This window comes from Marmota marmota, unplaced genomic scaffold (genome assembly GCF_001458135.2).
Source record: "Marmota marmota marmota unplaced genomic scaffold, marMar, whole genome shotgun sequence".
Lineage (NCBI taxonomy): Eukaryota > Metazoa > Chordata > Mammalia > Rodentia > Sciuridae > Marmota > Marmota marmota.
Window position 1 is genome coordinate 34,469,625 of NW_025999932.1, and position 11,558 is coordinate 34,481,182.

General features: G+C 41.9%; 1 long non-coding RNA gene across 1 annotated transcript; it reads right to left on the reverse strand.

Moving 5' to 3' along the window:
- Positions 1-269: 269 nt before the first annotated feature.
- LOC125615988 lies at positions 270-10,136 on the reverse strand. Its single transcript, XR_007346585.1, has 3 exons — positions 9,937-10,136; positions 9,330-9,503; positions 270-632 (listed from the first exon to the last, which is right to left on the reverse strand). It is a non-coding gene; the product is annotated as an uncharacterized LOC125615988 (long non-coding RNA).
- Between the last annotated feature and the right edge of the window lie 1,422 nt (positions 10,137-11,558).

Genomic DNA, 11,558 nt, shown 5'->3' on the forward strand with positions numbered 1-11,558 from the left:
GCCATTTATTTTACTGGAAAAGTCTTTTGGACTTTCAAAGGAAGAATGGGAGAAGAATGGATCATCATCTTGTCGACACTCTGTTTTACTAAAAAGAATCAGAGAGTTCAAGGAACGAAGTGATCTAACTTCATTCAAGAAGCAAGAAAGGAGTCAGAAATTAAACTCTTATTCATTGAGTGATAAAATAATTTAAAAATACATGAATGCATTTTGAGCTTGTTAACAACAATGCAATCCTCTATGTTTTCTTTTTAATGAAAAAAAAAAAGGTCCAAGAGTGGCACTGTAAATTCTCCATGAGGTTCATTCTCAAGTGATTTGGGTGATCAGAACAGTTTTCCCAACTTGACCTCCAGCTGCCTCCATTTGTGAAGTCATCTCTGGTCCTTCAAAAGCCAAATGCTTCAACAAGATCACCCATTAATTATCAGCAAAAGCAAAAAGACTCACCGGGTTCCTACATCAGCATGGTGTGGAAAAACAAGGAGGTAAATGCATTTATCTGAGAAAGTCTTCAGTGCTTCAGGCCACATGCAATCACGTGGAGCAGAGGCTCTGGGGAAAGGCCTCCCCAAATCCCAGCCCGGCTCCAAACATGGGCAAGTGAGTCAACCACTCGGTCTTCTCATCTGTACCAGAGAGAGAAACAAATGCTTATGTAATGCATCGTTGTTGATAGCTCACAGCAAGTATTCAATTAATGTGAACAGCTATCACTAAAACATTGGCTAACTGGTATCTAGCTACAAGGAAGCCTGTGTCTTTGTTTACCAAGAAGTTATTCCTGCCTTTTTCTTTTAGGCTATGATTTCATATTCCTAGAAGATAAGCCCATAGTCTCAGAGGTTGATGTGAACTGTGTCAGAGGTTGGGAGTTGTATCTTCAGTTTAGTATAAAGTGAGTTCTGTCTCTGTATCTTCGGTGGCCACAGGATTGGGTAATGATTTCTCAGCCAGGGCCCCCAGGGCCACTGAAAATTCAACATGATCCCTTGGTTTAGTGCCTAAGCCTCAGTTTAGTGCTAACCGTGCACCAGGCTTGTGCCTCAGTCTGTGGGAGGTCCTAATTATGATCTTTGGTCCCCTGCCACATCAGCCTTGGGGTCAGTGATGGTTTTGCACTGAGTCACAGATTCTTGGCTTGGAGCCTTCACCCAGTTCCACTTCTGGGACCCTGAGCTTCCCACGGCTCCCTTATAATGGGTTCTGTGGCTACCACCTCCTGAGGTCCCTTGATTCTTCTGACTCTGTGCTCCTGGTCTGACCCCTGTCCAGTCCATCAGCTGATTTTCCCCACTGGTGCTTCCCCCGACCCCACCACCATCACGTTCAGAGAGCCGTCCCTGCGATAGTCACAGGTCACAAGGCCTCCTGCAGATACCATGTGCCAAACAGCAAGGCAGAAGGGAAAGAGAGTCATCAGGAGGCCTGGGGTGCCTCCCCTGGAAGATGACTTTGTCAAGTATGAATCTGGGTTTGCCTAATAACCCAGAGAGGACCACACTCTCAACAAGCTGAAATAAGGAAACCAGCTCAGCAGTTTGCCCAGACACCATGGGTGATTTATAGAGTCTGCAATGTAATGTGCTTAAAGGTACCTGATGTGATGTTGTAAATGTGCTGATGAGTTCCAATTTACTCTAGAGTGAGCCATGTGCCCAAAGGTCTGTTTATCTACATCAGAAAGAAAAGACCGTGCTACAGAAGTGGTCAACGCAAGAATGTCCTTGATCCATACCTTGGTCATAGCAGAGGCTTTGCTAATGAACAGGGCAGATGTTACAGGTAGATTTTTCAACTTATATAGCATGATGATTGTTCAAAACTGGCAAAAAGTAAAAGTAATTGAAGAAGGTGGATTGATCAAAATATTTAAAGACTCCCAACTTTTGCATGAGTAGAATATAAGAGCTGCATGAGATCTTGTGTTAGTCAGCTTTCTATGACTGCAGCAAAATATCAGAGATAATCAACTTATAAAGAGGAAAGGTTTATTTTGGCTCACAGTTTTATATGTTTCAGTCCATGATTCCTGGGTTCCACTGCTTTGGTCTATGGTAAGGGAGCATATCATGGGGGAGGGAAATGTGTGGGAGAATAAAGCTATTCACTTCATGTCTGGGATATGAAATGGCAGGAGAGGAAGGAACTGGCCTTCAAGGGCATGCTCCCGGTGACTGGAAAACTACTAAGCCCCACTTCTTAAGGGTCCCACCACTTCCCAATAGCACCAAGCGGGGATGGAGCCTTCAACACAAAGTACTTTAGGACACACTTATCCAAGCCACAGCAGGCCTGGAGTCCTTGCCCCCAAGGAATGGTCCTTAGTAGTCCTGTGTACACAGCCACGAACTTGGAGGAGACTTCCTGTGTGATGCTGGCCAGAGGAGTCACAGAATCCTGTCTCTGGAACCTGGGGAACCAGCCTGTGGTGAACAGCAACTGGCTGCAAAGTGTGACAAACGGCTGGAGTGTCACCAAGCTCCAGACCAGCCTTCAGGGCCGCTTCTGTGCTTGCTTGTTCGTAAATGCTCAGTGTATAAGCTGGGCTGGCAGTCAGGAAGCAAAGCTTTCGCCTCTGGTGCGGAATTCAAAGGGACCCCCCAAAAAAATGGGGTTTTATTTGTTGTTTGTAATTTGTTCCAGTTAGTTACACATGACAGTAGGATGCATTTTGACACATTGTACCCAAATGGAGCACAACTTCTTCCTCTGGCTGTACATGGTGCAGACTCACACTGGTCCTGTACACGTACATAGAGTAGTAATGTCCTCTCATCCCACCGTCCTTCCCCTCCCCACCTCCCCTCACTGCCCTCTGCACAATCCAAAGATCCCTCATTCCTTCCCTACCCCCACCCTATTATAGATCAGCATCTGCTTATCAGAGTAAACATTTGGTCGTTGGTTTTGGGGGGATTGGCTTATTTTGCTTATTTTGATATTCTCCAGCTCCAACCATTTACCTGCAAATGGCATATTTTCATTCTTCTTTAAGTCTGAGTAATATTCTATTGTGTATATGTACGACATTTTCTATATCCATTCATCTCAAACAACTGTTTTGGCATACTACTTTTTTTTTAATCGATGATGATAAAAAATATCAATTTTTTTTTAAAAAGTGCACTGATGTTTGTTTTACAGCCCAGCATTACAGTGCATGGGGAACAGTTGTTTCCAAGCAACCAATGTTTTCAGGACCCTGCTCTGGGTCTCCCTGGCTGGGCAAGTTTGTAAGGGTTGCCCATGGCACAGAAACAAGTCGGGCAACTCCTACTCAGTCATTTCCTTTTAATATAGAACTTTTATTAACTTTTAATATTAAGATATTTTAATGATATTTTAGTGTGTGTGTGTGTGTGTGTGTACGTGTATAAACAAGTTAAGCATACCTGATCCAAAAATCTGAAATCCAAAAAATGCTCCAAAATCTGACATGTTTTGAGCCCTGACATGATGCCACAGTGGAAAATTCTACAACTAACCTCATGTGACAGGTCACTGTCAAAACACAGGTGCACTAAAAATATTGTATAAAGTTACCTCTGGGCTATGTGTAGAAGGTATACGTGAAATATAAACGAATTTTCTGTTTAGACCCAGGTCCCCTGCCTAGGACAGCTCATTATGAATACAAAAATGTTCCAAAATTTGAAAACATCTGAAATATTCCTGGTCCCAAGCCTTTAAAATAAGTGATATTCAAAGTGCATTTACTTTTATAATTAATTACACCTGGCATATGATTAATATCACGTGTACATACCGTGTACGATATAGTTATAAGGTAATAACATGCCCATGAAGTGAACGCTGGCTGACTCTGGTAAAGGCATGTAGAGGGCCCTGCTTCTCCTTTGCTTGGGCCCAGCACCGCTCAGCTCAGCAGAGCCCGGTGAGACAACATTTCATCCAAGACTTGCTGTCCTCGTGACCCAGAAGTGAGGTTGTTACCTAAGAGCTGAGCATCCTGGCAGAGGTCTCAAGGGTGGCACATTTTCCTGGTGACCCACATGCTAGCCTCCGCCTCTCCAAGTCACCTGCTTTCCCAGTATCAAGGTCACCAGGAACACATACTAACAGGTTTATGGGGAGCATAAAATTATAGCAAAGATAGGAAAGTACATGTATGCCCGTGTTGGAACTGAATGCTTGTGTCTCCTTAAAGCATCTGCAAACTCTTAATCCCACTGTTACAGGATTTTAAGATGGGGTCTTTAGGAGGTAGTTAGATCATAGGGTGAGGTGCTCATGTTGGGATTTGTGTCCTACTAAGAGGCTCGATGGCTGGCTTCCTCCTCTGCTCTCTGCCATGTAAGGACACAATGAGCTAATAGTCCTCTGTGAACCAAGAAGCAGGCCCTCACCAGAGACAAGGTCTGTAGGCTTCTTGACCTTGAACTTCCCAACTTCCAGAACTGTGAAAAATAAATGCTTGTGGTTTAAGTACCCACTCTAGGGAAGTTTGGCATCGCAGCCTGAATGGACTAGCACAGTGTGTTTGTGTGTGTGTCTATATATGATGGACATGTGTGTGTTTCTTAACTACCATCTATTTGTTCAAAATATAATATTGGGGAAAGAGATGAAATTTTTCAAATTATAGACAAGTATAAATAAAAATATAAATTTTAGAAAAGCATTCATGATCCTCACTATGCACATATACATATGTATACAAGAAGAACGTTTCCTAAGAGATTCCGAGGAATTTCAGCCAAGAGAGCACTTCCAGTAAATGGCATCTTTTAAAATTTTAGGGAATTCCTGGTGGCATTTAAGATACATCTTGATGGACAGATTGCCAGGGCAGATTGTTGGGGGGAGAAAAGCAAGTTGCAAAACGATAAGTACAATTTGATACTATTTATGCCATAGACACACCCACACACAAAACATCAAGCCACACCACGCATTCTGTATGCGTGCATGTGTGTGTGTGTGTCACTGCAGAGAGTAGGGTACAAAAAGGTGCCCTTCAGCCAAAAGTGATAGTGATCTCTAGGGAGAAGTGGGGCAGGGGGCTAGGACCCCCTTCTACATACGCTTTCATATTTTATTTTTTAAAAATTGTAGGTAGCTATATGAATTGCAAAAAACAATCTCCCAGGAAGAGGGAATTTTAAGTGAGAAATCAGAGGACACAGACAGGCAGGCAGGAATAGTGCATAAAGAGGACTAGGTGGGAGAGTGTTCCAAATAAGTGGATGGAGATCCAAAAGTAAAGGACCGAACATTCTAGCTAAGCCATGGGTACTTTTTTTAGAGCCATGCCCTAGGAAGTTACTTTGGATGACAGTATATAGAGCAGATTGGACAGGAAATGAGTTGGAAGCCTTAGGAAAGGCATGTGAGCCAAGGCCAGGACAGGGAGGAGAAAATGTGAGGAAAGATTTTGAATTTACCTGATCTGATAGGGCATAGGCAAATTGCAAGAAAGAAGAGATTACAAATCTCAGCCCTTGAGGTGGGTATGGTGTTGGTGTCAAAAATACAGGATTTTTAAAAATAAATTGAAGCTAGGAAAGTACAATGATCACCAAATTCTATTTCTCAGACATTCAAATAAGTGAATGAATTTTTTCCAGTGATTAATAGAGTCAATATGTGGACTGCACTTGGCTTAGTACCTTGACAACAATAATAATGACAAATATGTATTGACCATTTTTATGTGCAAGCACAATTGTAATCACTTTTAGCCATCACAACATTTAACCAACAAATAGTTTTATGCAATAGGCATTATTACTATGCACATTTTACCAAATTATACTTGGTAAATCTCAGGCCAGGGTTGCACGTCCATACCCCATGTCACTCAAACCGCCTTCCAAAGGTAAGAGAGGTGGTGTCACTAATAAAACCAACAATTATTACACATCCCTACTATGTCCAAGCACTGTGCCAAGCATTGACCTGATGTCATATAACCTAACATTTCAGCCCATTAACTTAGAAACTATATTTGAAGGACTAAATTATTTAAAAATCATTTAACGTACATTTAATTTTAAAAATCCATTTAAACAGATAGCTCTCCAAGAACTACTTTGCCTAACGGAAATCCCATCATATAAAAATTGATTTGTACATGACAAAATTTCAGGGGGTGAAAAATGGACTAGAAGAGCCAGTGTGTTCATCAGGTAAGGAACACTAGGAGCGTCCTCTGAGCTGGGGACTGAGGACTTTACGTGCATCTGCTCAGGTAAGCCTCCCAGCAACTGTCTAAGGTAGGAGCTATGATTATCTTTTTGCTCAATGAATGTTTGGCGTGTGCTAGCTGTCCAGTAAGTTTGACAGATATTTTACAGCTTTGAAAACTATTTTTTTTCACTTTCTTAATTTCTTTTTAGATATATATGACAGTAGGATATATTTTGACATATTATACATACATGGAGTATAACTAGGATCCCATTCTTGTGGCTGTACATGATGTGGAGTCACACTGGTGGTGTATTCTTAGCTGAGCAATAGGAAAGTTATGTCCAATTCATTCTATTGTCTTTCCTATTCCTAACTCCCTCCCTTCCCTTTGTCTAAAACTTCTATTCTTCCCCTCCCTGCCTTTTTGTGTGTGAGCACCCACATATCAGACAGAACATTCAACCTTTGGTTTTGGGGGATTGGCTTATTTCACTTACTATGATAGTCTCCAGTTCTGTTCATTTACCAGCAAATGCCATAATTTCATTCTTCTTTATGGCTGAGTAATATTTCACTGTGTATATACACCACATTTTCTTTATCCATTCATCTGTCAAAGGGCACCTAGGTTGGTTCCATAGCTTAGTTACTGTGACTTGAGCTGCTGTAAACATTGATGTGTATGCTGATTTTAAGTCTTTTGGGTATATGCCAAGGAGTGAGAAGACTGGGTCAAATGGTGGCACCATTCCAGTTCTTTGAAAACTATTTTTAGAAATGATTATAAGCTCTTTGGGGCAAAGCAAACAGTGAGAATGGTGGGGACTCTCAGTACATTAAAAAGTGAAAACAAGTGACACAAGGCCACGGTGTCAGTCCATTCCACACAGTGACACCAGGAGAATTGTGACCATGTGACCTGGTTTGCCAAGAACAGTGTCAATTTATGTCTTTCTTCCTGATGGATGGTTAATAATGCCTCCTTGAACTCTCAAACATGTCCAGTTTGGATGTATATTAACTGGTCACCCTAATCAAAAAATCTCAATGTAAATGTAATATACTGGGTCAATGGTCCCTTCTTCCCCTGCCCGTCTAGCCTCACCCCACCCCACAATGGATGTGATTCTGCAACTTGGGGTACCGTTGCATTTGTATTAAATGGCACACAGTGGTCTGCTGGCAAAGGGCCACCAACCACTTGAAGATCAGCAGAAAGATTAGCCAAAGAACCTTGGAGCAGGAAAATCCTGATGGTGGCCTCTTGATACCTGGCCTTGACTTTCCCCTGAACACACTTAACTGCATGTCTCTATTTTGCTTGTAAAATTAAAATTGACCACTGGGTTCTGTAGAGACAAGAAGACTAGTCTCCTACCTTACACCCTAAATACATGTGTACATAGTGATACATGATACTGAACATGTATGATCATAAGGAAATACAGATATATACAGTCATAAAGAAAATCACCAAGGAAAAGACAGACAAGTTTGTTGCTGTGGGTATGTGTGGAGTGAGATAAGGGGGACAGACCATATAATGAAACAAGAGGAAGTGTGTCAATATCAGCAAGAAAATAATTTTAAAGACTCTTCACTAAGACAGCGTGTGATCCTTTCTCGTTCCAGCACCTCTTTTCTCCCAGCCCCTCCCCCAAAAAAGGGACGAAAAAATGGCACTAAAAAAAGAAGCAGCAAATTATAAGATGGCCTTTGTGATAGTTTAGATATGAGGTGTCCCCCAAAAGCTCCTGCATGAGACAATACTAGAACATTCAGAGGTGAATGACTGGGTTAATACAGCCTTAACCCAATCGGTGTGTTAACTCACTAGTGGGGATTAACCTGTTGGTAACTGTGGGCGGAAGAGTGTGGCTGGAGAGGGGGTCCCCAGGGGAGTGCCTGTAGGGTTTATATTTTGTCCCTGGTGAGGAATGTCTCTCCCCTTTCCCTGATTGTCATGTCTTGAGCTGCCCTGCCTCTCTACACCCTTCCGTCATCATGTTCAGCCTCATCTCCAGCCCAGAGCAATGTAATCAGCTGCCTATGGACTGAGACCTCTGGACTGAGCCCCAGTAAAGTTTTTCTCCTCTAAAATTGTTCTTGTCTGATCTTTTGGTCACAGCAGCAAAAAACCTGACGAACACAGCCTTCGGGCTTATATGAGAGTGATAGAGGTGTGTCCCTGGAGACCCAGACAATATATTTTGGCTAGTCAAGGATGCAACCTGCCAAGGCTCTGTGGCAAAATCCTTCTCACTACAGCCCCCCAGGCACTTAGTGTAGCACCTACAGCGCCGATATTTCTGAAAGGGAGCAAACTAACAAACCGACTCTGTCTCTAGCCCTGACTACTCAACTCCCACACTTGGTAGCTCTCCATGATGCTTCTTTGGCCAGCAGTGACTGAGAAAGTGAAAGTTTGTGTTCAATTGTCTCTAACACCAGGCAATGAGGAAGGGCGGGGACAGCATACAGAGTCCACTCAGGCCACAGGGTCACCCTCAGATGTGGGTCACTACAGCTGCTATGGTGACAGTGTGGTGGCAGCCTACTTTGAAGCTGCTGTGTTTGGATAGTGAAACTTTTTAATTCATAAATTGTGTGTGTGTGTGCACATGAATATTCATATACTAACATACAAAAAAATTGTCAGTTTTTTTGTAAATGTTTATACCTTTCTTGTCTTTGATTTCCCCCACATATTACTATTGGCACATTATAGTTGTACATAATGGAAGTGCATTATAGTTGTACATAATGGAAGGATTTATTATTATATATTTGGACATGCACACAATATAACAATATATTTTGGCCAATATCATTCCTGGTATTTCCCCTTTCCCTCCCCTCCTCCACACTTTTCAAATTCATACTTGCAAAGATGTGCATGCCATCCCTCATATTTTTAATATTTAGATGTATAGGCATATTCTTTTGTTTAAAAAAAATGCAATCAGAGGCATCTTTATTATTCTACAAAAGCAGAATTTATAATATTCTGCTTTTTAAACTTTTCCCTGAATGCAGCACATATATCATTCCAGGTTTGTTCACAGAAAACCTGGAAACAATAATCAGCCAGCTATTGTCACAGTAATGACAGACAACAAATTACTTCACCACTCAATGACTCTCGGAACTGTTTTTTTGAATTCACTCACATGGAGGGTCTCTGAGCACCAGGTTGGGTGCAATCTGCTCCCATGTGTCATTTTCCTTGGACCAGATGCTTCGGGGCCATGTCCTTAAGGTGATGGCAGATGCTCAGGAGGAGAGAATGCCTCAAGGCCCAAGCTTGATACATTGTCACTTCTGTCCACATCTCACAGGCCAATCTGAGTGGTGTGGGAGAACAGATTTCATCTCTGTGGGAACAACTTCAGAGTCACCGACACAGGGTGTGAAGGAGCTAGGGTAAAGCATAGGAGGGATGGAGTATGTGCTAGTCAAAATCATTCAATCACATCCCTACTGGAAACAGACATGCAATATTCACTCTACCAAGCCTCTGATTCAATCTCCTCAGTAATCTGAAGCGTAGTTACTATTTAAGAATAAGGAGGATGTGAGGTTTGAGGCAGGAAAATTGTGAGTTCAAAGCCAGCCTCAGCAACTTCGCAAGACCCTGTCTCTAAATAAAATATAAAGAGCACTGGGGATGTGGTTCAGTGGTTAAGTGCCCCCTGGGTTCAATCCCCTGTACCAAAAAACAAAGAAGAAGAAGGAGGAGGAGGAGGAGGAGGATACTGAACTGTACTGCAAGATTACCTGGATCATTCTTTCAGTGAGGAATCCAGGTAGGCCTCAAATTCAAATCTTAGTGCAACCCCATAAAAGTCCTTTCTGGAATTTGGTGCTTGGTAAGATTTGTCCTCCGAAGAACTGTGAAGAAGGATTAACCTGTCATGATTCCCTTTTGTCTGATTCGTGAAGCCCAGAATCAAATTTAAGTCTCAATCAGGGCGAATTTTGCAAGAGTCCTTAATTTTTTAAGTTAAAAAAAAAATCAAGGGGCAATGCATTTGAATTGCAAGAGTGTCAGAATCTTCTCCCTAAACATTCAAGGCACTGAAGAATCTTTAACTCTGACTATGGATGGTCAAGACCCTGGACCCCCACTTATCACATTCTAGAACTTTCTGGGGTCTGAGCTCTAAGCACACTCACTTTACCAGAGTAAAGGAAAAAGAGTGATACTTGGATGAGTCCATTTTACGCTAGCAGAAGCTCACTCCTACGGCAACTTAGCAGAGTTGTAAAATTAATAGATGGTGCTCCTCGCTAACTTACCAAGACCAGAGAAAATCCAGGGTAAATTTTAGCACCCTCTAGAACAGGCATCTGGCATCTGGCCTTGTCAGGTACTCGATCAATACATTACAATACAGAACATGCATCGTTTACCTACAGAGATCCATTCTGAGAACTGCATTGTTGGGTGGCTTCATTGTTGTGTGAACATCACACTGTACTTACACAAACCTTGGTGGTATAGCATACTACACACCTATGCTATAAAGTGCAGACTATTGCTCCTAGGCTACAAACCTGTTCAGTGTGTTACTGTACCAAACGGTATAGACATTTGTAACACAATGGTAAGTATCTGTTTCTCTATATCTAAATATAGAAAAGATGCAACAAAAAATATTAGGCCACAGGAATTTTCAGCTCCATTATAAATTTATAGGGCCACAGTCATACATACATGGATGGAAATGGTGTTATCATGGCACATAATATAATCAATGACTGAAAGTCATCTCTATCTAAAATGACTGAAAGTCATCTCTATCTAAAGTCTTACATTTCAGACTTTAGTATTTCTCAAAGTACTATTAACTGAAAGCTAGACTCCTTCCCCAACCCCCAATCCCAGACAGCATCCTTCCTTCTGGTCACCTACCTTTCCTAGCTATAATAGTCTTCCTCATTTAGGATCTCGCCTCCCTCCTCACTGTCAAAGAAAAAAGAGCAAACAGTAAAAAGAAAAAAGAGAAAGAGCACGAACAGTAGATACTCAAAAACTAGCAGCTCACTGTTTGGTTACTCCAGGGTCTGACAGCAGACACCAATCCCATAGCTCAGAGCTCACAACTGTGGTTTTATTCCTGGCACCCATCAGTAAGCCATTATCATGAGGCCAAAGATGACACTTCCAAGCTCTTTATGAAACTGAGGGAAACTCTGAACAAACCCTCTAATGTCTCTTGCTTTTAGTGATTTGCTTTCATCACCAATTTTTGAGGTCACTTAGCTAAGCAGGGTACTCTCATTGGCTTTGCTACAGGTGACATCTCTGAGGTATTGATCTTGATGGGAATGGTTGCTTAAGTTGCTTTTCGGGAAATTGGCAGTGGCTCAAATCAGTTGAAATCACTAACTCCGCT